This window comes from Lynx canadensis, chromosome A2 (assembly GCF_007474595.2).
Source record: "Lynx canadensis isolate LIC74 chromosome A2, mLynCan4.pri.v2, whole genome shotgun sequence".
NCBI classification, from domain to species: Eukaryota; Metazoa; Chordata; class Mammalia; order Carnivora; family Felidae; genus Lynx; species Lynx canadensis.
In genome coordinates this window covers 146,862,517-146,888,940 of record NC_044304.2, presented here as the reverse complement: position 1 = coordinate 146,888,940, position 26,424 = coordinate 146,862,517, and the positions used below count along the sequence as shown (strand labels likewise).

Genomic DNA, 26,424 nt, shown 5'->3' with positions numbered 1-26,424 from the left:
CCAGACTTTGTCATGGTAACCATCTAACCAGAAGAGCAAGGTACAAGTACATGGGAAACTTCCAAATCAGAGCCTCTGCACAGGCTTAATCCAGGTATCTTGAAACTTTGGAAAATCCTAAATATAAACAGGTAAGTTCACAGTGTGGACTGATTTGCGGTGGTGATGAGGTTGACGCTGATATTGACAGATGGGCTTTTTCCAAAAACTGACCAAGATGTTAATGGTAGGTGTAGGTATGAAGTGACCTGAAAATAAGGCAGCACATTTATTTTGCATACCTTTGATGATATACAAGAACAGAACAATCAGCCTGCATAAGGGAGCTGTCTGTCTCTCCTTGTGGGAGAAACTGCTATGGGCTGGACACACAGCTAGACTACCTAGCCTCTCTTGGAGTTGGGCAGAGCACTGTGAGTGGGTTTTGGCCAAAAGAAAATGCACGGAAGTAATGGGTGCCATTTCCAGGGCTTCCCCATAAAAAGCCTCCTGGGCAGTGATGGCAGATTCTTTCCCATTGGCTGAATGGAAAGAATTCTGAGAACTTAAGGAAGATAGAGCCACAAGCTGGAAGAAGCCTATATCCTTGATTTACTTCATAGAAGACTGACCAGCACATTCCACACACCTCGACCCCTACCAATTCACATTGAACTGTATGTGATAAGAACAGTACATTTTAATTACATCAAACATTGAGATTTTGAAGTAAATTGTTGTCATAGTCTATGAAATAGTCAACCCTATTTCCCAACTTTTCTCTTGGTTGCAAGTAGTAAGAGAGACCAGGGTAAATTTCTGGAGTGTCAGAGGATTGAGATAAAAGAAGGTATCAGAGACCAAGCTCACCATAAGGGAATATTGCATTTAAGGGGATTCTGGGGTTAATTTTAAAGCCTTAGAAATTCACAGAGCTGAAGCCATGCATGGTAGCCTCTGCTTATCTAACCAGTCCCCTCTGGACACTATTCACTTTTGGAAGAACAGTGAATAACCATCTCCAAACCAGTTCATATGAATCCCAAACACAGCCTATTCAATTTAAAATGCTTAGGATCTAGTCAGACAATACCACCTTTAAACATATCTTGCTTCTGCTTTTGTGTTTTGCTACACATAGTGATTAAGAAAAATAAGTTGGTAAGTAACTTTGTGTTAGGAGGTATATTTTTTAAATGATTACACAAGGTTTGATTGAGCACAGTACTAATGGGCAATTATCAGGGAGCCAAACACTGTGGCAAAAATGAGGTCTCTGGGTGGCTGCCTGAAGATGTTTTTGGGAAACTTTTGTTTACTTATCAGACTTTGAAAGCTAAATCCTTTTTCAAATAGCCTCTGGGTGTTAAGGACAATAAATAAAGATGTGCTGATTGAAAACATTTAGAAAACAAGTTGTTACAGTCTTTAAAATAACGAGGTATTAATTCAGCTTAAGACAGAATATTCCACATTCATTTGGCCTGCTCCACAGAAACACCGAGCTGAAAAGCTGGGTCCTACAGGGCGTCTCTGTAAAGATGCTCTACCAAATGAAATTTAGCAGGGGCCTGGGACAAGGGCTCTGGAAATTGCTGATAGCTTCTGGCTGTTAGTTGGGAACTCGAGCTTATTTATGGAAAGCAGGAGAGGGACAACTGATCTCCCTATCTTGGGGGTGCCTACAGAAAGGGATGAACTGGGAAATAGCCAAGGCCCATTGGGAGGAAGAGCTAAGAGATTTAGGAGGAAAGTTTCATTGTTTAGAGGAGTCCCTATGGGGCTGAGATGGAAGAAGCTGACTTGGGACAGTACTTTTCAGGAAATAAAGTCTATTGCCCCATTTTCAAGGAGTGCAAATTAAGCTTTGATGATCCTCAGACTTGCCTCATCTCTTCCACAAACTTCATCTTTTGTTCCCTTTCCCAAGACACTGCATTCCTGTTTCCTTCCCCCCAAAACCCCATGTCTCCATAAACAGTCAGATAGCCAGGAGCAGACCTGGTGCTTCTTGAAGCTCATCACCAGAGTTATGTCAAAATAGCATAGGAGGGGTGCCTGGGTGGCTCAGTCAGTTAAGCATGCAGCTCTTGATTTCGGGGTGGGTCATGATCTCACGGTTCATAGGATCAAGCCTGGCTTTGAGCTCTGCAGTGACAGCCTCTGAACCTGCTTGGGATTCTCTCTCTCCCTCTCTCTCTGCCTCTCTCTCTTCTCTCTCTCTTAAAATAAATAAATAAACTTAAAAAAAAAAACTTAAAAAATCACACAGGAATCCAGCAAGGAGCAGGTGAGCTTAAGGAAGTGTTGCTAAGGTATAGTTAGGCAGCTGAGTATCTCCCTCCGAGGATGCATTCATCAGCTCAGAGGATGTGCTGTATCATCTTGTACATCCCTTAGAGCGCTCAGGACTTGACATGAGCTCTTAAGGGGATATGGGTGTGAGCATGTAGAGCTATGTTATATGAGTGCTTCCCAATCTCTTTTCTCAGTGATCAGAATTATTTTTCCCCCTAAGAGCTATAAGCTTTGTGAGATTTTTATCTACCAAATAAATCACATTTATAAAGAAAACCTATTAAATATTTACTGAGTACCATGTATTATATTAATGAACGCTTTATACCCATTATTGAAAGTCCTCAAGCAGTCTGAAAACTGTAAATTACTACTTCCATTTTACAGGCAAGTAAACTGAGGTTCAGAGATGTTAAGTACATAGCCCAAATCTTATTGCTGGAAAATAAATCCTGACCTCATCTCCACACCCACATTCTTTCCAGTATACTCTGTCTGCTCTCTATAGACGGCTCATGCAGCCAACCAGAACTTCTGAATATGATGATACATTCTTTACAATGATTTAGTATGGCATAATCTCCTCATCTTCCAGCACCCCTCCCCCCCAAAGAAAGGAAAGAAGCTTTCCATTATTTAGTCAACCTGTTCAAGCTTTATTGTGAGTAAATATGCAATGTCTTTGGGGCTTTTTTTGAAGTACTGGACATGACTCAAGTAATTCCATTACTATCCTTATAGAACTGTGAGATCCTAGAGAAGCCAGACTGGAAACTGGAATTTGCAGTTCGAAACAAATGGAAGTTGGACAGAGGGAGTTCAGAACACAGATCAAGACATGGACCTCCTTCTCTGGGATTCTCCCTCCCTAGGATTCTCCTATTCCTTCGATTCTATCAAGTATTCAGTGACACAGTGCTGTACCACAGGTTGATGTAAGGTAGGAAATCCTTCGGGAACACAGAAATTGGTGGGAATAGGGGGAGTCATCAAAGCATACCAGCCTAGGATAATGAGTGGCAAAATGAGTGAAGAAAAAAAAATGAGAAGGGACAGTGACAAGGAGAGAGGCAGAAGAAGAAGAAGGAAGGACTAGAAAAGAAGGAAAGAAGGGGTTATATATAAAGAGGAAAAAAAGAAGAGAAAAGAAAAGGATGGGTGACTCTTTACACTATTTGGTCTTGTAAACTGCTTGTGTGATCTTCATTAGCAAGTGTAGTAATCCCCAATGGAAACTATAGGCATGTGTTGCTAGGTTCACTGGGAGTGCTGCTATTAAACTATCTCCTCAAAGGGACCTTTGCCACCTCCCTCACCCAACTAGTAACTTTGAAGCCAGAATCTTAAAAAAAATACAGAATAAATGGAGAAAAAGGATATTGTCAATTTCCATTGTAAGAGGAAAACTGGTAGTCCCATACCCTAAGGTTAAGTTCTGTCCTGTGACGCAGAAAGTTCACAACAACTTAATCTTTGTGCTGGCCGAAAAACAAAATAACAACAAACACACACACACACAAAACCAAGCAATAACAACCAAATAACTCCCTCTGGGTATCCAGAAATGCACAACAACCCTGATCAGAGTTTAACTGATTTGAATATTTACTTGCCGTAAAATAAAAGTGTTGATTTTAGGATTAAAAAGAACTAATTTCCCTTAGAAACCAAATTCTAGTTAAAAAAAAAATTTTTTTTTAATGTTTATTTATTTGTGAGAGAGAAAGAGCACAAGCAGGGGAGGGTAGAGAGAGACAGAGACACAGAATCCAACGCAGGCTCCAAGTTCTGAGCTGTCAGCAAAGAACCCTACACCAGGCTCGAACTCGCTAGCCATAAGATCATGACTGAGCCAAAGCAGGACACTTAACAGACTGAGCCACCCAGGCACCGCTCAAATTCTTAGTTTTAATAATGAAATCCCTTAACCTCGTTGCTTATATTTTCTTCCCTTCTCAGTGCATTTCTAGTCAGGGTACACTAAATTCTATTCACAAAGAAGAACAAGGATGGCAATGAACTTCATGATGTATATAAATATATATTTATAAACCAGTTATTTAGTTTATAGTAGCTAAAGACAAGAGACAAACATCAAAGAGAACAGATGCATACTTTTTCCTTACTCTAAACAGTACTCGAGAAACATCAAGCGGCACCTGGGTAGCTCAGTCTGTTAAGCATCTGACTTTGGCTCAGGTCATGATCTCATGGTTTGTGGATTCAAGCACGAGCCCCGTGTTGGGCTCTATGCAGACAGCTCAGAGCCTGGAGCCTGCTCGGATTCTGTGTCTCCCCCTCTCTCTGCCCCTCCCCTGCTCGTACTCTGTTTCTCTCTCCCTCTCAAAAATAAAATAAACATTAAAAAATTGAAAAAAAAAGGGAAATATCTAAAGATCTGTCTGTTCTGCACCCAAAGAAAATGCTCATCCTTAATTAAAAAAAAAATTTTTTTTAATGTTTATTTATTATTGAGAGACAGAGACAGAGCATGAACATGGGAGGGGCAGAGAGAGGAGGAGACACAGAATCTGAAGGAGGCTCCAGGCTCTGAGCTGTTAGCACAGAGCCCGACACGGGGCTCGAACTCACAAACCCAGCGAAATCATGACCTCAGCCGAAGTCAGACACTTAATCAACTGAACCACCCAGGTGCCCCTCATCCTTACTTTTTTATTCTAGAGTCTAAAGTGGTTTTGGAGGGGTGGAGAGGAGTGGCAGGTGGAGGATGAGTTATTTTAAAGTGCCATAAAAGGGCGTCTAGGTTGCTCAGTCAGTTAAGTGTCCAACTTCAGCTCAGGTCATGATCTCACAGTTCATGGCTTCGAGCCCCGGGTCAGGCTCTGTGCTGACAGCTCAGAGCCTAGAGCCTGCTTCAGATTCTGTGTCTCCTGTCTCTCTCTGCCCTTCCCCTGCTCACTCTCTGTCTCTCTTTCTCTCTCTCTCAAGAATAAATAAACATTAAAAATTTTTAATAAAAAAATAAATAAAGTGCCATAAAAGATTCTCTTAGGGGAAAAGAAGATTCTTCTGTATCTGAATTCCCAGTGTTTAGACTCTTTTTAGTAAGTGTTAGTCAAAAGATCTGTTTGCCGATGGTTAAATTCTGGCTAATGAGCAATTTCAGAGTAACTTCTTCTAGACCCAGAAAAAACATAGTCTCTGTTAGACTTCATATTCCAGAAATTTCTGCTCTGATTGGCCACCCTCAGAGATAAACTTGAACTTCTGTGTCTACTCCATAAAGAGGATAAAGCCTCAGTCTTAATCCTCTTATCCTTTATACAGGATAAAGGTTGTCTCCTAGGTGCTAGGCAACAACTCAGAGCCCCTTTATCTGAAACTTCAAAGTAGGGATAATCATTTTAAAACAGCATAAGTGGTCAAGTCCCCATTTTTAAAAACACATTTTTTAATAAGGTATCATCACTTTAACCTAGTGATCAATATCAGGTTTAGCAATAGTGGGACAACCAGATATTACGTACCGGTTAATATGAGATAGTAGGAAGTACACAGCATTACTTATGAAGAATTCTTACCAAAATATTGAACCTGATTCTTATCAAGCCTTTAGACCAACTTTGAGCTTACCAAAAAATACAGAGGACAGAAGAACAAGTTTAACAACACCATGAGAAAGCAATCAGACAAATCCAGAAGGTAGGACATTGTGTCGAATAATTCGCCCAGAATCATCAAGAAGTCAGTGTCTTAAAAATAAAATGTATTAGGGCGCCTGGGTGGCTCAGTTGGTTAAGTGTCCAACGCTTGGTTTCGGCTCGGGTCATGGGCTCCCGCGTCAGACTCCGTGCTGACAATGTGGAGCCTGCTTGGATTCTCCCTCTCTCACTCTCACGCTCTCTCTCTCTCTCTCTCTCTCTCTCTCCCCCTCTCTGTAGGCCCCTCCCCCACCCACTCTCTCTGTCTCTCTCTCAAAAACACATAAATAAACTAAATAACTAAATAAATAAATATAAAATGCATGTGGGTGTGACACAAGGAGACAGTTCTAGAATTCTCCCCACTTTGTTTCTATGAAAACATGGACTAGATAATCTAGATAATTATCATTTTAAGGTGATACATGTTATATATCTGAGGGAGAGAAATGGGCTGGGTAACCTTCCCAAACACTGTAACTATGGGCAAGAGAAGCACATCATTGGGTACATTTGGATCATTTGATATATTTGCCATTTGGTATAATATTAAAATAAAAATGAGAATAAAATTAATATGCTAATTAAAATCCAAGTAGATTTGGTTAGATGCTGAGGTTTCAGAAAGACCATGAACCTAAAGCATGTACTTGTGGATGTAACAGGATAATGGTGTTAGAAACACAAAGTGGGCATCAGTAATAAATGTATTGAGGCTATAGAAAAAATTCTCCCCGCATTGTTTCTATGAAAATATTTTCTATGTTAATGTGGGAAATAAAAAATAAAACAATCTTTGTATATCTCAAAAAATTCTTTGTCCATTTTTATTATTTTTTAAATGTTTTTTAATGTTTATTTATTTATTTATTTATTTATTTATTTATTTTTTGGTGGTGATATTATTTATTTCCTTGGCAAGATCTCAAATGGAACAAGAATTGGAACCCTATTGAAAATTAATTTAACTGAATGGCGAGAATACCAGAAACACTTTGGACATTCTTTTTCATTTAATATCTAACATGTTCAAGAGATATAAATTACCTTTATACAGTTCAACTGTATTCAACATATTTGTCCAACATTCCCATGAAGGACAAATGTAATTAATTGGACCCCAATTTATTTATTTATTTATTTATTTATTTATTTATTTGCTTTTCTTTTTTTTTTCCAGCTATTATAAATTTTATTTTTTTTCAATATATGAAGTTTATTGTCAAATTGGTTTCCATACAACACCCAGTGCAATGTTTATTTATTTTTGAGAGAGAGAGAGACAGACCATGAACAGGTGAGGGGCAGAGAGAGAGGGAGACACAGAATCTGAAGCAGGCTCCAGGCTCTGAGCTGTCAGCACAGAGCCTGATGCAGGGCTCGAACCCAGGAACAGTGATATCATTACCTGAGCCAAAGTTGGACACTTAATCGACTGAGCCACCCAGGAGCCCCTCTTTGTCCATTTGTAAATTGGGTTAAAGTTTTAAATCAATGTGTAAGTATTATTTATTTATATATTTTAAATACAAGTTTCTTATCTGATATAGGATTTGCAAATATTTTCTCCCATTATATAAATTGTCTTTTCGCTTTCTTAGTGATATCCTTTAAAACATGCAAGTTTAGGGGCACCTGGTGGCTCAGTCAGTTGAGTGTCTGACTTCAGATGCTCAGGTCATGATCTCGTGGTTTGTGGGTTCAGGCCCTGCATCAGGCTCTGTGCTGATAGAGCCTGGTGCCTGCTTCAGATCTGTGTTTCCCTCTCTCTCTGCCCCTCCCCTGCTCCCACTCTCTGTCTCTCTCTTCAACAATGAATAAACATTAAAAAAATAAAATAAAACATGCAAGTGTAAATTTTTTTCTTAATGGTTATTTATTTTTTAGAGAGAGAGAGAGAGAGAGAAAGAGACAGAGTGTGAGTGGGGGAGGGGCTGAGAGGGAAACAGAATCCGAAACAGGCTCCAAGCTCTCATCACTGAGCCTTAGGCAGGTCTCGAACTCACAAACCGGGAGATCATGACCTGAGTGGAAGTCGGACACTTAACCAACTGAGTCACCCAGACACCCCATAAAACATGCAAATTTAAATTTTGATGAATTTTAATAGTTTTACCTTACAGTAGGTCAGAGGTCCATCTTGAGTTAAATTTTGTTAAGTCATTGTTTTGCTTGTGAATATCTGTTTGACCCAACATCATTTGTTGAGAAGACAATTCTTTGCCCCATTGAATTTCCTTGGCACTGTTATCAAAAATCAGTTGACTGTGAGGCACCTGGGTGGCTTAGCCGGTTATGCATCCAACTTTGGCTCAGGCCATGATCTCATGGTCTGTGAATTTGAGCCCTGCGTCAGGCTCTGTGCTGACAGCTCAGAGCCTGGAGCCTGCTTCAGATTCTGTATCTCCCTCTCTCTCTGCCTCTCCCCTGCTCTCTCTCTCTCTCAAAAATAAATAAGCCCTAAAAAAAAATCAATTGACTGTAAATGTGAGGGTTTACTTCTGAACTCTTTATTCCCTTCCACTGATCTGTATGTATATCATTATGCAGTACCACACTATTAATTATTGTCCTCCAACTTTGTTGTTTTTTCAAAGTTTTTAGGCTATTTTGGATTGTCTTTCCACATGAATTTTAGCATGATCTGATTAATTTCTGGGGGAAAATACAGCTAGGATTTTGATAGGAGCTAGGTTGAATCTGTAAATCAATTTGGTGGTATTGCCATGTTAACAATATTGAGTCTTCTGATCTATGAATGAAGGGTATCTTACCATTTCTATAGGTCTTCTTTAATTCTTTCAACAACATTTTGTAGTTTTCATTGTAAAAGTTTTACACTCCTTTTATTAAATTTATACCTAAATGTTTTATTCTCTTTGATGCTTTGATGCTTTGTAAATGAAATTCTTTGCTTTTTTTTTTTTTTAAGTTTATTTATTTTTGAGAGAGAGAGAGAGAGAGAGAGAGAGCGAGCAGGGGAGGGGTAGAGAGAGGAAGAGAGAGGATCCCAAGCAGGATCCACACTCTCAGTGCAGAGCCCAATGCGGGGCTCAAACTCATGAACATATTTTTTTTGCTCTGCTCTGCTCTGCTCTGCTCATGAATCATGAGATCATGACCTAAACTGAAATCAAGAGACAGATGCCCAACCAAGTGAGCCACCCAGGCACCCCATGAAATTGTTTTCTTGATTTTGGGGGGGAGATTGTTCTTAGCTAGTGAATAGAAATAAAAGTGATTTTTATATATTGATCTTCTACCCTGCAATCTTGCTGAGCTTTTTTATTAGTCATAATAGTTTTTCAGTGGATTCCTTGGGATTTTTTTATATACAAGATCATGTCATCTACAAATAGATACTTTTCCTTCTTCCTTTCCAATCTGGATGCTTTTTATATCAATTTCTTGCCTAAATAACCTGGGTAGAACCTTTAGGACAATGTTTTTATTTGTTTGTTTTAAAGTTTATTTATTTATTTTGAGAGCGACAAAGAAGAGAGAGTGCTCAGGGGAGGGGCAGAAAGAGAGGTAGAGACAGAATCCCAAGCAGTCTCTGAGCTGTAGCATGGAGCCTGACGCAGGGCTGGATCTCACAAACTGTGAGATCATGACCTGAGTTGAAATCAAGAGTAGGACACTTAACTGACTGAGCCACTCGGGTGCCCCTTCTTTAGTACAATGTCAAATAAAAATGGCAAGAGCACTTTTCTCTTGTTCTTGATCTTAAGGGGAAAGCATTTAGTCTTTCACTGTTAAGTATGATGTTAGCTGTGGGTGTCTTGTAGATGCCTTTATCAGGCTAAGAAAGTTCTCTTCTGTTCCAGTTTTGTTGATTTTTTATCATTGATGGATACTGATTTTGTCAGTGCTTTTTTTCCCCCATCTATTAAAATAGTCATATGGTTTTTGTGTTTTATTCTGTTGATACGGTATATTACATTAATTGATTTTAGGATATAAAACCAACTTTGCATTCCTGGGATAATTCCCATCTGATGATTGTGTATAGTTTGTTTTCTTCAATTTTTATTTATTTCTTTTTGTGTTTTCTTCAATTTTTAAAAAAAATTTAATATTTATTCATTTTTGAGAGACAGAGAGAGACAGAGAGTGAGCAGGGAGGGGCAGAGAGAGAGGGAGACACAATCTGAAGCAGACTCCAGGCTCTGAGCTGTCAGCACAGAGCCCGATGCAGGGCTCGAACCCATGGACCGTGAGATCATGACCTGAGCTGAAGTTGGATGCTTAACTGACTGAGCCACCCAGGTGCCCCTGTTTTCTTCAATTTTAAAAAATTTTAGTAAAATACACATAACATAAAATTTACTATCTTAAACATTTTAAAGTATACAGTTCAGTGGTATTAAATATACTCATAATGTTGTGCAACCACCACCAGCATACATTTCCATAACTCCACTCATCTTGCAAAACTGAAAGTCTATATCCATTAAACAATAGCTCCCCATTTCTTCTTTCCCCCGTTCCCTGGCAACTGGCTTTCTACCTTTTGTCTCTATGATTTTCACTATTTTAGGAAACTCACGTAAGTGAAATTAATATTTATCTTTTTGTGACTGGTTTATTTCACTTAGCATCATATCCTCAAGGTTTATCTATGTTGTAGCATGTTACACAATTTCCTTCCTTTTTAAAGCCAAGTATTCCATTGTATGTATATACCACATTTTACTTCTCCATTCTTCCATTGATGAACACTAGAGTTTCTTCCATGTTTTAGCTATTGTGAATAATGCCATTGTAAACATGGGTGTGCGAATATCTCTTTGAGACTCTACTTTCAATTCTTTGGGGTATATATCCGGAAGAGGAATTGCTGGATCATATGATAATTGTATTTTTAACTTTTTGAGGAACTACCATACTGTTTTCCATAGCATCTGGACCATTTTACATTCCCACCAATAGTGCAGAAAGGTTTCGGTTTCTCTACATCCTCACCAACACTTGTTTTCTGTTTATTTGTTTGTTTTTGAGAATAGCCATCCTACTGGGTATAGCATGGTATACCATAATAGTTTTGATTTGCATTTCCCTAGTTACTAGCAATGTTGAACATCTTTTCATGTGCTTGTTGGCCATTTGTGTATCTTCTTTGGAGAAATGTCTAGTCATTTGTCCATTTTTGAATTGGTTTTGTTTTTTGTTTTTGTTTTATTGAGTTTCAGGAATTCTCTCTATATTCTGGATATTAATCCATTATCAGATACATCATTTGCAAATATATTCTGTGTGTTGTCTTGTTACTCTGTTGAATATGCCATCTCACTGTCTGCCCTCTATTGTTTCCGGTGAGAAGTCAGCTGTTATTCTTATCTGGGTTCTGTATATGAGGAGTTGTTTTTTCTTTGCTAATTTCAAGATTTTCTTTCTTTCTCTTTCGACATTTTACTATGCTGTGTCTAAATGTGGATCTCTTTGTGTTTATTCTACTTAGAGTTAGTTGAGTTTCTTGGATATGTAGATTAATGTTTTTCATCAAATTTCAGAATTTTCAGCCGTTATTTCTTCAAATAATTTTTTCTGCTCTGCTTTCTCTCTCCTCTCCTTCTGGTAGTTCCATTATGCATATGTTGATACGCTTAATGGTATCCCATATTTCTCTGAAGTTCTGTTCATATTTCTTCATTCTCCTTTCTCTGTGTTCTTATATGTATTTATGTATCTATCTTCAGATTTGCTGATTCTTTCTTTTACCAGTTCAGTTGTACTATTGAGTGCGTCTAGTGAATTTTTCTTTCCTGTTCTTGCACTTTTCAAGTTTAGAAAATCCATTATGTTCTTTTTAAAAAAATAATTTATATCTCTTTATTATCTTATGAGATATTGTCATCATACCTTCTTTTGCTTTCTTAAGCATGGTTTCCTGGGGCACCTGGGTGGCTCAGCCAGTTAAACGTCCAACTAAAGCTCAGGTCATGATCTCACTGTTTGTGGGTTTGAGCCCTGTGTCAGGCTCTGACAGCTCAGAGTCTGGAGCCTGCTTCAGATTCTGTGTCTCTCTCTCTCTCTGCCCCTCCTCTGCTCATGGTCTGTTTCTCTCTGTCTCTCAAAAATTAACAAACATTAATATATATATATATATATATATATATTTTTTTTTTTTTTTTTTTTTTTTAAGCATGGTTTCCTTTAGTTCTTTGAATATACTTACAATAGCTGCTGTGAAGTCTTTGTCTGCTAAGTTGGATATCTGGGCCCTCTCACAGGGAATTTCTATTGACTGTTTTTTTTCCTCTTGTGTATGGGTCACAGCACACTTTCCTGTTTCATTGCATGTCTCATAATTTTTGTTGTTGTTGTTGAAAACTGGATATCTTATTTTAAGTGAGCTCTAGCCCCAAGGTGGGGCTTGAACTCATGACCCTGAAATCAAGAGTCACATGCTCTACCAACTGATCCAGCCAAGTGTCCTGAAAAATGGACATTTTAGATAATATATTGTAGCAACTCTGGATACTGATCCCTTCAACTTTATTGTTTATTTTCGAGCTAATGAGCTTACCATTGTAGTTTGCTTTTTTTATTTCTTTAGTGACTTAGCTAGATTGTTTTAGTGAAGTCTATTTCCCTGCAATGCGGAAACTCTGCTGTTTCTCTTCAGAAAGTACACCCTTGGTCATACATGAGCATAGTGGTCCTGGGATGACAGTGATTTTAACACAGCTCTCTTTGACTCATCTCTCTGTTAAGTTGTCTGTCTCTGTTGGTGTGATCCCTAGCTGTTAGGCTCCATTAGTTGTTAGCTAATCGCTGCATTGTTTTCAATATGCCCCAAGGCATAAATTGCTCCACAGTCTGATCCAATTAAATTTAAGGCCCTCTGCAGAGGTAGTTTTTGAGGCCAGTCTTTGAGACTTCTTCAGACCCCAAGAGAGCTCTTTTTAGCTGTCTTTCTCCCTGTTTCTCTCTGGTAAGCTAGCTGGCTTATGGTCTAACTTTTGCTGCTCTCAGAGCTATTGGCTCCCTCTTCATTGCTTCGCACCAAATTCTCCATTGTTTTCCAGAACTCCCTTTGGCTTGAACTTCCCGATACTCTATTCCAAACAAAGCCAGTTCACTTATGGAGAGCTTCAAGCTCTCTGTTCTTATCACCTACATCTTCCCCTGGGCAAAACCTGGGAGACTAGGTTCTTGAACTAGGGGCAGGGACAGTAACCCACTTCTCTTGGAGCGACACCCTTGCTTTACAAGCAGAGTAGGGGTGGTGGCCTCTGGTCTTCTTGACTCTTATCTCACTTTGTAGAACAACAACTTTAAATGGTTGGTTTAATAAATATTGGTTTTTGAAAATTATGGTTGTTTTGTTCAGGAGTGGGTCTATGGAGCTCCTCACACCATCATTCTGGAAATTGTCCCCTAATAGGATCTTAAGAGCAGTAAACATTTTCTTGACTGCCAACATCTTTCTGAACTTCTGTTTAAGATTTAAGTTCTGATGGAAAATAAGTAGAATATTAGAAGACTAAATTGGAGGTGAATTTGGAGATAAAGATACTGATAGATCACCCCTGGGGGGAGGGGTAAGAAAACTTTATAGAGAGGCTCTGAGAACCATCACCCCTGTGCGTTCTAAGCACAGAATACCAGCAGATACTGATCAAAATAAACCACTAAACCCAGTATCAGGAAACAAAGATTCTAATTCTTAGCTCTCTTCTGGCTTTTCTGGGTGATCCTGAATAAGCCAGTCAACTTCTTCTGAGCTCCAGTTTCCAGGAATAGTATATTTTGTTAAAGGATTTGTTTCACTGCTCGTCCCCCAAATAGGTTATGTGGTTGATCTTGTGCTTATGGTGAAGTGACTTTCACTAAATCTTTCCCATTCCTTTTCCCTTCTGCTATCTCCTGTGATTGACATCATGCATCTGGGAAGTATCTGTCTGGGCTTTGAGAATTATCACTGCTTTGGATCTGTGAACTCTCCACTGAGCTTTGGCCTATAAGCACCATGTTCTAAACACCTTGAACTTGTTGTATGAGGAAACAAAGTCACAAAGGCTTGTCCCTTCCCTCATTGAATGTTTTGATTTATGAAAGAAAAGGGAATGGGACACTTGGAATTTCCAGCTCTTACTGCCTGGTTATAATCTACCATTCCAAGCCAGAATTATATCTCATCCTCCACAGGCACTATTGTTTCTGGTTATTTATTTATTTATTATTATTTAAAAATTTTTAAATGTTTAATTAATTAATTAAATTTTAATGTTTATTTATTTTTGAGAGAGAGAGAGAGAGAGGCACAGAGTGTGAGCAGGGGAGGGGCAGAGAGAGAGGGAGACACAGAATTCCAAGCAGGCACGAGGCTCTGAGCTGTCAGCACAGAGCTCTAACTGGGGCTTGAACCCACAGACTATGAGATCATGACCTAAGCCGAAGTCAGATGCTTAACTGACTGAGCCACACAGGCACCCCTATTTTACATTTTTTAATATTTATTTATTTTTGAGAGAGAGCACAGGTGGGGAGGGCAGAGAGAGAGGGGGACAGAGGATCCCAAGTGGGCACTGTGCTGACAACAGAGAGCCTGATGCAGGGCTCAAACCTGCAAACCATGAGATCACGACCGGAGCTAAAGTCGGATGCTTAACCGACTGAGCCACCCAGGCGCCCCTTGTTTCTGGTTATTTAAAATGAAGTTGATTCCTAGACAATTTGTCTCACAATTATGCCCAACTATCTTTGGAACTAAGTTTGCCTCCAGTGGAATCTTTCCAAAAGCCTGTGGCCCTGACTTAATTTTTACTGACTTCTTAATAAGCACTGCCACGAACGATTTGAATACTTTGGAAATCAGGATTAATAAGTCCCATCAGTCATTAAGATGGTTAAAATCTGTTTCCCTCCAGAGATTAGGTTTAACAAGTTTACCCACAGGACAAGGACTCTGGCCAAAAAACCCAATTGCTCTGAATTGAGAGCGACTGACCGAACCAAGATCAGCCTAGTTGTCTTTATCCTCCCCGGTAGGCAGAGGCTTTGCAGTACAATGAAGTTGTTTAAAACTTTGAGAGCCAATAGACAATTACTGCTTAATGGTTTTGAAAAGAGATATCATGACAGTTACACAAGATTATGAATGTAATTAATGCCACCAAACTGTACATTTAAAAATGGTCAAAATGCTAAACTTCATGCTATGTATATTTTACCACCAAAAAAAAAAAAAAAAAAAAGCCACCTGGGGCCCCAGTGTTGCTGGTTCTCTGTCCCGAATGTTCTTCCAATTGCTTAATAATAGCATTGAATCTGAGGCTTTGCCAGCACCTGAGTTTCCCAAAGAGCTCCAAAGGTTGCTTAAGTATTACTGCCATCAGCATGGCAAAGAGAAAAAAAATTAACTTCCCATATTTTGTGCCTTTTTCTCCAGAGATTTGGAAATAATATGAAGCTACTTAGAATCCAGGGATGGAGAAGGGCTTAAGATGGGTGTATGTACATTTGGCATTAGCCTGAGTTGGCATCCACTTCCTTGTGCCCTCATTAAGTGGTACCTGAAATAACTAGCAGGATCATTAAGTGGCTTACCCTAATCCTTCTAAATTGTTAGACTTAATCTAGAATTATGACGATACAACTCCAATTAACTGTCAATAGTTTTTGAACATCCTTTTCTATTGACTATGTCTTTTTCCTGTTTATCTGTTAGCCTGCCACAGCCTTGTGACCCAAGGCTTGGAATGGATCAGGCCTCCTACTCACTCCCTCCTGCGCACACCACATCTCCATGGTAACAGCTTGTCGGGCCCTGCTTGGTGCAGGTTCTGAAGACCTCTCATTTGCAGTCTCAGTCCTGCACAGATTCAGTCTTAATAAGCCAGGCTTCTAAGTAGGAGCTTGTGTTAGGAGCACCATCTCTCTAACTGGTAGGGTCTGAAATTGTCCTTAAGCCTCCTTTGGGGTACACCTGAGGAGTCCCCAGTGCCACTGAGTTGCCCTGACCTTCCACCACTGCTACTCAGGCCAGTGGCAGGGTTTCTGCTTCAACCTGAACTCATCGCCTCCTTCCAGCAAGTTCTCCTCCTGTCATCTTCCTCCATTCATGAAGCTGAGAGACATTCAGAGCATTTCAGGCCCTACCTGTGACTGATCCCCAATGTCAGTTGGTACTATTGCTTTGTATCTTTCCAACTCATCTTTCTCTGCATTCCTCTTACCTTTACAATGGTTCAGGCCCACGTTGTTTCCTTCTTCAATTACTGCAAGACCCTCCAACCCGGTCCTCCTACTTCCATGTTTGCTTTCCTTGCATCCAATTCCCACATTCCAACCAAAGAGAAAACTTCCTAAAAAAGCAGACCTGACACGTCCTTCCCCCACAGAGAGTCAGCATTTCCCATTGCCCTCAGGGTGGATTTCAGACTTACTTGTATGACACACAGGATTACACCTTTATAATGTAGCTCCAGCTCACCTCTCCAGGATCATCCCTTGCCCCCTCCCCTGCATTATTCTTACCTCAGCCACACCAAAACACTTTACTCCTCCAATGACCCACTGTTCTCTCTTGCCTTTGTGATTTCACTGCTGTCTCCCCCACCTGGGGTGTCCTTCCTCCTTCCTTCTGTATAAGCCTTTCGTACATTGTTGGGAAAGTTTTCCCAGCTCTCAAATCTTAAGTGCCTGTTCTAAGTTCTCCTGGAGCCCCTGTGTTTATTCCCCTTCTGCCATTCTGCTGAACTGTCAACTCCACAAGGGTAGGGTGTGCCAACCTCTAGCTCAGTGCCTACAATATTCATTCAAATGTCTGTTGTGTAAGTGAAAGAACGAAGAATAAGCCTTTGGAATAAAAATATCACCACGTGCTGATTACAAGTACATCCTTTTCCAGAGTCTTCTGTTGTTGGGCACCATTCATCCACCAGATTGGACCAGATAGGAATTTGCTACACCACCAGGACGTTGCAATTTGGACTGCTGGCCACTGTCCTTAGGGACACTTCTACAAATGGGTCAGTTGCCCCAGCTCAGCTCTGGCTAGTCCTGGTTGCCTCCTTTTTGTTGGTCACTAGGGAGCTCCCTGCTGGCCTCGTGGCTGAACCCGTGTGGCTTCTGTCAGCAGCTGGAGAGCCGTTCCTAGGAGCTGAGGTAGTGAGTCAACCCTCCTTTCATTGCCCAGGGAAGATTCCTTTTTCCCTGGTTATGCAATGTCACCCAGGCTGTGTTTTCCTTACTGGAATCCAAGATTTGGAATCATGGTAAGAGGAGAAAAAGGCAGATAATCTCAGGAATAGATATGCTCTGTCATGTTTCTCAGGAGAATTTGGTGGGAAGGGAGGGTAGGGGCCAGGGCAGGACGAGGAAATTGGTAAGGGACCTGTGTTCATAGATAAAGGAGGAGTTGAATGGATATGGCTATGGATACTCTTCCCCAGAGAGTTCAATGGGTTATCTGGGAAAGAAGCCAGAAAAAGAGAGACCTCTCACCAGATCTGGGTGCCCACCCATGTGGGTACATAGCATTAAAGAGCATTCAGCCCTCAGCAGTGTTCCATTCACTGATTCCTAAATCAACACATTCTCTCATATTCCAGAAATTAGAAACCAGCCAACTTTTTGCCGTGGACCTGGATAAGATGCAAAAATAATGGATTTTGTCTCAAACTGAGTTCCCTTGCTACCAGGCTTACAGAGACAGGGAGGAATAAGGACTTTGGGAAGAGGAGGTAGCAAAGCAAAGGCACAATTTCATTTTCTCCTCTGCAGTAAGAAAGCAAAAGATCCATTAGATGAGAAAATGTATGGGAAAGCACTTAGCACAGTGCTTGGCAAATAGATGGGATTCAATAATATTGACTTTTTTTGTTTTATCTGTGCTCAGTATAGGGACCCATAAGGCAGTCTAGTGTGTAGGAAGAATAACCGGGGAGCCATTTGGAGTAAGGGAGTGTTCTCTACCTGGATGATAGTTAAAATTTTGCTGTTAGATGGGAATGCAAGCTGGTGCAGCCACTCTGGAAAACAATACGGTTCCTCAAAAAACTAAAAATGGAACTACCCTACGACCCAGCAATTGCACTACTAGGCATTTATCCACAGGATACAGGTGTGCTGTTTCGAAGGGACACATGCACCCCCATGTTTATAGCAGCACTATCAACAATAGCCAAAGTATGGAAAGAGCCCAAATGTCCATCGATGGATGAATGGATAAAGAAGAAGTGGTATATATATACAATGGAGTATTACTTGGCAATCAAAAAGAAGGAAATCTTGCCATTTGCAACTACGTGGATAGAACTGGAGGGGATTATGCTAAGTGAAATTGGTCAGAGAAAAACAAAAATCATTGACTTCATTCATATGAGGACTTTAAGACACAGAACAGATGAACACAAGGGAAGGGAAGCAAAAATAACATAAAACCAGGGAGGGGGACAAAACAGAAGAGACTCATAAGTATGGAGAACAAACTGAGGGTTACTGGAGGGGTTGTGGGAGGGGGGATGGGCTAAATGGCTAAAGGGCACTAAGGAATCTACTCCTGAAATCATTGTTGCACTATATGCTAACTAATTTGGATGTAAATTTAAAAAAATAAAAAATAAAACAAGTTAAAAAATTTTGCCATTAGAGTTTCTTTCCTTTGACTCTATTAAAAAGCAAATACTAATTGGAGATAAAACACATTGTTTTTAGACATTTCATTTTTACTATTGATGGTTGATTTTATATATAATAAGTATATATGTATATAAAGTATAATGTATAATGTATTTATGTATAATAAGTATATATGTATACATATATAAATATATGTACATATTATATACATATTTCTTTTTTACAGCCAGTAGTGGAGATAACATAAATGTCATAAATGAGGAATAAGTACAAATTTACTATTTCTCAAAGCTAGACAAAAACCTACCAGTCTGAACTGGAAAACTATTACTCTTATCGCTTCTGCTGTTTAAATTTTTTTTTAAAAGTTTATTTACTTTTGAGAGAGAGAGAGTGAGTGGGGGGCGGGCAGAGAGAGAGGGAGACATAATCTGGAGCAAGCTCCAGGCTCTGCGCTGTCAGCACAGAGCCCGATGTGGGGCTTGAACTCACGAACTGTGAGATCATGTCCTGAGCCGAAGTCAGACACTTAACCAACTGAGCCACCCAGGCTCCCCTATAACTTCTACTATTTAAATAAATAACTTTAGGGGCATGTAGCTGGCTCAGTCAGTAGAGCATGTGATTCTTGATCTTGGGTCATGAGTTTGAGCCCCACATTGGGCATGGAGCCTACTTCAAAAAGTAAAATAAAATCTTTAAATAAATTTAACATTTATAAGTTTCTTATAGAGAGGAGACAGTAATGTAGAAACCAAGGAACAACCAGGTTATTTGCCTTAACACTGAGGCACTTTCTTAATCGGACATGTGAGGTATGGCAGAAGGTCTTATCTATTGACAACTTAGAAAGTGATAGCTGAGGCCAAAGGAAACCAGAAATCACTGCCACTTTTATGCATTTAAAGTGCTTATAATAGGCAGCTTCTAATTCTACTTCATGTATTTTAATACCACCCAAACCTAGAACAGCACACATAGTACTTGTAAGTGCTCAATAAATGTTTAAAACCAAACTAAAAACCAAAATAAAGCAAAACCAAACTGGTATTTGTTGATACATGTCAGCTATGTCCCACACTAGGTTCAGTAAAACTATCAAGTTCATGCAAGCCCTGAAAACAAAGTGCCCACATTCTGTATTTGTGGGGACTATCCCACATGTACTTTCTTTTTAGTCTCAACAGTTTCCTGAGATATGCATTAATACTAGCCTAGAGTTCAAGATTCCTGATTCCAAAATTAATAGACAAAAGTAAAAGACTAAGAAAACAAAATAAAAACAGAAAAACAAGCAACTTTTTTTTTGGGGGGGGAGAGATTCCCCTTTATTTTAATAAAGAACAATTACAAGTCAATAATTAAAAGACAGAAAAATTGACAAAGGATCCAAACAAACAAATCCTAAAAGGAGATCTCTGAAACAATCAAAGAAAGGCTCTGCCTAAAATCTGAGTTCAAAGCTGTCTGCTAAATGGCCTGGACCAGACCTCATAGCCAAGGCTGAAGATAAATGGGCCTTTTTCCATGCCCTAATCCCAAATCTAATCTTGCAACTTTAACACCCTCCACCGGGAGTGAAGACATCAGAAAGCCAAGAGCCCTGGAAAGAATAGGTCAGCACTGTCCGGGCTTCATGGATAAACACAGCTGTGGAGGAGGAATGCACAGGGCAGCCTTCCAGAGCCTGTGGACCCCCTGATATTCCTTGCAGAGGGAATCAAGCTTTGTCTGGCCTGTGCAGAGCCTCTAGAGTCTAGCTACTCAAAGTATGGTTCGTGAGCATCTTCAAGAAGCTTACAGAAATGCAGAGCCTTTAGCTCCCACTCCAGGCTTCTTGAACCAGAATCTGCATTTTAGTAAGCTTCCCAGGTGATGTTGATGTGCATGCACAGTGGAGCTTGAGAAACACTGCCCTTGGGGACCTGGCTCAGTGTTTCCTCATTGTAGGTGCTCAGTAAATGTCTGCTGATTGAACGAAAGACTGGACAGGGTATCTCTGGGGTCCCCTTCTAAAGTAAATCATCTGACTTACTGAAAACTCGTGACTTTTCATGCTGAGTAAAGCATTAACCATTTTACAAAGGGCTTTAAGTAAGATTAATGAATTAATAACAGTATTTTGGTATTGATATTTTCTACAGTGAATTTAGAGTTTCTTATTAATAATACCATTTCACTAGGCTTCTTTATATGCCCAGGAGGCACCAACGAGGCACAAATCTTTCTCTATTGCCCTTTCTTGAATTACTGAGAATGTAAAATCAAATGAGTAAAAACGAGAATAACAAATCTGAAAATGCTGGAGAAAAGGGTGCCCACCAATGCAGGACATTGCTGTTTTACTTGACTTTCAGAGAATGTAGTCCATAAGCTTTCACCTTGTACCACATGGGTCTCTGTATGTGGAGGGGGTGATGGCGAAGAGGGAAAGAAGAGAAAGAAGAGACCAAGGATTAAGGACCCCTGTGCTGTCCTATGAGCAGAATCACCAAATCTGGCCACTAAGGTGCTTCTGAAGCACCTGTTCACCATTATCATTATCATTACCATCACCATCACTTTTAATTCTACTTGCTGTCTGCCAATGTCTTTACTGAGAAGACCACCTTAGTAGTGACCCAAACCTTAATGTCAAGGTTGGTCATTGACCTTAGGCTGCCAGGAAACCAGTTAAAAGAAGGAGACAAGAGGGATCCATGGGATGGAGAAGCATTCTGAGTTCCGCTAATGAGTGAGGTGACTCACGTCTGACTCAGACAAGCGAAGCCGAGCCTGGGAGATGGGAGGCGGTGCAGGGCAGACCTCAAAGGAGCTCTGCTGAAATGTTCAAATGGGAGCTGGGCTGCCAGGGACGTGGTGTTATTTAGAGAACTGCCTGTAGCTCTGGCATTGGAAGGAAGAGTGGATCCTGAAAACAGAAGGAGAAAATTGCACCTGAAGCCAGAAACCAAGTTGTGAATCTTCTGTGCTTTGACAAGCATGTAAATTCTCTAGTGACACTGACCTGCTCTTTGGGAGATCTCAGAATATGAACTCAATAGGAATTCATTGTCATCAGGTCCCTGGGGAGTAGAGGTAAATCATGTGTCACCCTCTGTTTTTCTAATGCTCTCAATTAGAAAAATAAGCCTCCTTTGACTTTATTATTATTATTATTATTTGTAATGTTTTCATTCATTTTTGAGAGACAGAGCAACAGACTCTGAAGCAGGCTGCAGCCTCTGGCTGTCAGCACAGAGTGCGACGCGGGGCTTGAACCCGCGAACCATCAGATCATGACCTGAGACAAAGTTGGACGCTTAACCAACTGAGCCACCCAGGCACCCCCACTTTCTTTAGTATTTTACTTTTGGAGAACATTGTGATGCAACCTGTGCTCACGGGTAGATTTTTTAAAAATCTGAACATGTGACTAAGGCACCTTCTCTCTTATTAATGTCTAATTGAGGTTCTGAGTTTGAAGATCCTGAGGTCATATATTATTATGAAGGTTGGTAACTGCACTGTCCTATGTGGATTGTATTGAAATGATATGCACACAAGTGACATAGGATCTGTATGTAGATCCCCTGAAGAGCGTGCATTTGTGAGATGGCTGGCTGTAGGTATGACTATCTGGGTGACACAGTTTGTCTCCATGTGCTAAGTAACCCACACAGATATTAACCCTACAACCTCAGCCTCATTAAGATGATGCATACCAACAAAGCTCTCTAAAAATAATTTTGGTTAATTACATATTTATATGTGATTTGATGACTATGGTCACAAATGCACTTCACCAGAATGGCACCAAGGCAGTGGAAGAGACAGGGGTTCTTTGGCATTTTGCCCACCTGTGAACTTTCAAGGAGATGAAAATTAAATTGTTCCAAAAGCAAAAGTATTTCAACTTTGCCTGCCCCCAGCAGATGGCAACAACAATTGGGACACCATTGTTTTAGCATTGGTCAACTAGATTTCTGTCACCAGCAGGTTTGCTCTATTTAATTTGGGGTGCTTGGCAACATTATTAACCTCAGTATGTCTAATAATCACAAAAGCAATGAGAACGTTGAATGTGTTATTGAGGAGAGGTTTAGGATTCTGAAGAAAATAAAAGATAGTCACAAATTGAATGTGGTAAGAAAAATCACCAGTGTTGCATGTGGGTAAGAGATGGATCATTAGTTAATAGAGGTGATTCAGAAAGACAAAGAGAGATTAAAAACATGAAAAAAAACTGGCAGGGTCTATGCAATGAACAGTAATCAATAAGAAATGAGGAAAAGTAATTCAAGAAATGGAAGTAATCTGGAGTGTGAGATTAGAGAACTGACATCAACTTTAGTGCCTATACAGTTGACTATTGAACAATGCAGGGTTAAGGGTGCAGCCCCCCACACACACACTAAAAAAATCTGTGTATAACTTTGACTTCCCCAAAACGTAACTACTAATAGCCTACTGTTGACTGGAAGCCTTACTGATAACATATGCAGTCAATTAACACATATTTTGTATGTTTTACATATTATATACCGTATTCTTACAAATAAAATAAGCTAAAGAAAGGAAAATGTTATTAAGAAAATCAGAAGGGGAGGGGCGCCTGAGTGGCTCAGTCAGTTAAGCATCCGACTCTTTTTTTTTTTTTAATTTTTTTTAGTGTTTATTTTTGAGACAGAGGGAGACAGAGCATGAATGGGGGAGGGTCACAGAGAAGGAGACACAGAATCAGAAGCAGGCTCCAGGCTCCAAGCTCCAAGCTGTCAGCACAGAGCCCGATGTGGGGCTTGAACTCGCGGACTGTGAGATCATGACCTGAGCTGAAGTCAGATGCTTAACCGACTGAGCCACCCAGGCGCCCCAAGCATCCGACTCTTGAGTTTGGTTCAGGTCATGATCTCACAGTTCATGAGTTCAAGCCTTACATTGGACTCTGCGCTGAAGCCTGCTTGGGATTCTCTCTCTCCCTCTCCCTCTGCTCCCCCTCCCTGCCCCAGCTTGTGTGCATGCTCTCTCTCTCTCTCTCTCAAAAACAAAAACAAAAAACAAAAAAAAAAAGAAAGAAAAACAAAATCATAAGAGAAAATACATTTACAGTACTATATTATATTTATCAAAAAAATCTGCTTTATGTAAGTGGTTCAAAGCCATTATTTAAGGGTCAACTGTAATCCAAATATTAATTCAGGTGAGGCCTGAAAATATGTACAACACTTTTTAAAAAATTAATTAATTTATTTCGAGGCTCTGTGCTGTCAGCCTGATGCAGGGCTTGATCCTATGAACCAAGAGATCATAACATGAGCCAAAATCGAGCCAGATGCATACCAAACTGAGCCACCTTGGTGCACCTGTCATAAGCATTTAAAAGCCAGGTGTTGTAAAAGTCCTCATTCTGAAACCTTTGCTGAACACCAGTAACAGTTCCATAGATTCAATATCTGTTAGATCAACACAACATTAAATTCCCTGTGGAAGCTGCTGAAGAGTTCTTTATCATACTTGGTGCAGCCTACCAAGGGCTGCCTTGACCATCTCTCAATGTATATGAACTGGTCTGTTTTGGATAAAGAAGCCCAGTAGAATGGATATCAGCAAGGAGAGGAGAATGCTACCTAGGTTTGAAGCTTTGAAGGACCATGGAACTCCCTTTTGGTGGAAATGTGTCTTTCTAAGTTTAAGTCACTCTTAGCCATTGTTGTCTTACTAATGGTCTTTCACAATTCACCTGTTTGTAAGGTGCAAAAAATGTGTATATATGTGTCTCTGTATTTTTTTCTCAATCATGCTTTTTTATTTCACATGGGGTTGTAGGATTTTCCTTTAGCCTTTAGTTAATTCTTTAATATGATTTCCTATGGCAGCTTGGTATTCCATTTCCTTATTATGTCATTTGATCCACCCTTTGCTGAACTAATAAGAATGCTGATATTTATATAACTTGGCATAAATTATTATGCTTTTCTGAACACTTCACTGGGATAAATTAGCAGAATAAAGTTACTGGCTCATAATGTTATGAACATCTTTGGAGTTTTAATATATTTCCAAATTTGCCTTCAGAAAGGTTTGGCCATCTGATAACTCTTCCAGAAATTTATCAGTGTTCCTCTTTCCATGTACTTTTGTCAGTACTAGATACTATTTTATCTCCACTCATTTTTAAGGGTATTTTAAAATGTTTTATTTATTTGGTTGTTATCAAGACCTCTTTCTATGATTTTAATGCATGTCTTTTGTGAATTTTTCCATCGAAATATTTGCCTTTTAATTATTGACTTGTAATAGGTCTTTGTATATGAAGGAAGCATACCTCTCCCCTCAATTTTTTATTAGTCTTTTAACTTTATTTATAGTGGCCACCTTTGTTTTTCATCTCTAAAGATAATACCAGTCACAATTAATTCACACGGCCAATGAGGAGACCAAATATGAAATTATTTGTGAAAATGCTATAAAACATAAAGGACTTTTATCATATACTTCTAGGGTTGATGCTACCCAGAAATTGAGATTATTTATTGGCCTACAAGTCTAAAATGAATTTGTAGGTAATTAAACTTCTATTCTCGGCTCTGACAGTACCTTACAAAACAAGAAATTAATTTAAATCTTTTGTACCATAGTTATTAAGAATGTTATAAAAAATAAACAATGATGTCAGATATAAAAGTGCTCTGAGACTTTTCGATGGTTCTACATAAAACCAAGTTGTTGCATTATTACTCTTTTACTTTCTTTTCCAAAATCTAATTAATCCAGTATAGGTGCATTATAACAGGAAAGGCACTATATTGATCACTACTGTTACTTTAGGCTCATCAGTTATGCCCTGCTCACCTTCCCAGATAGTCCTTTCCTCAAGCCTTTCTTTACTTGAAAACAAAAAGAGATCCATCAGTGAAAAATTCTTCTCCAATAAAAAGAAATGGTTTCTTTCTTTCTTTCTTTCTTTCTTAGCAGGCTTCATGCCCACTGTGGGGCTGGAACTCACAACTCTGAGATCAAGTCACATGCTCCACTGACTGAGCCAGACAGGTGCCCAGAAGTGGTTTTTCTTAATTGCATAATTTTATAATTAACTAAGTAATATTAGTAACAATATTTATTATTATTATTTTTTATTTTTTTTAGTAACAATATTTAAAGGCATGCGTGGACAAGTCTTGCTCCCAGTGATAAATCCATCCTCCCTCTGGCCCCACCCTACTCCCTATGGCTTCTTTGTATTCTTCCAGTGTTTCTTCATATGTATGCAAGCAGGTACAAATAAATATTATCACTATAATTCCTCTTTTCATTCACAAAAGTAGCATACTATATACATTGTTCTCTACTTTGCTTTTTTAAACTAAACAATATATCTTCAACAGAAGACCTTCAATAGGAAGGAAGATATTTAATGTAAACAAGAGACATGATGACATTGGCATTAAACAAGAAAGTTTTAAAATTCCTGTGTCAGTTCTGTCACCGTAATTATAGAAGCTTAGAGCTGGATACTGTGGTAAAAGCTTTGCCGGGTCAGTCATCAAACCTGTTCCTCTTTTTCTTCAGCACAGGACTGCATTTGAAGCTTCCCTTGCTGTTGGGTGTGACCATATGACTGGATAGAAAAAACGTGAGCAGAGCTTATGTGCACCACTTCTAGGTCCAGCCTATAAGGATCTCTCCGCTCAATCCTCTATGTTCTTTCCCTGTCAGCAGGATGTCAACACCTACAGTAACCTCATAAGCCACATGCTGAAGATGGCAGAATTACAAGATGGAAGGGCCTGGTTCCTCGAACAACACTTGGAAGAGAGCCACCCACCATGAGCACCCATTTTGGATGTTTTATGAATGAGAAATAAATTTCCTATCATGTTAATAGTGCAGTAAATATGGGGCACCTGGGTGGCTC

General features: G+C 39.6%; 1 long non-coding RNA gene across 1 annotated transcript; it reads left to right on the top strand.

Annotated features, from left to right (window-relative positions):
• Positions 1-26,424, top strand: LOC115509197. The gene is made up of 3 exons (XR_003967250.1): positions 1-131; positions 3,019-3,217; positions 26,079-26,424. It is a non-coding gene; the product is annotated as an uncharacterized LOC115509197 (long non-coding RNA).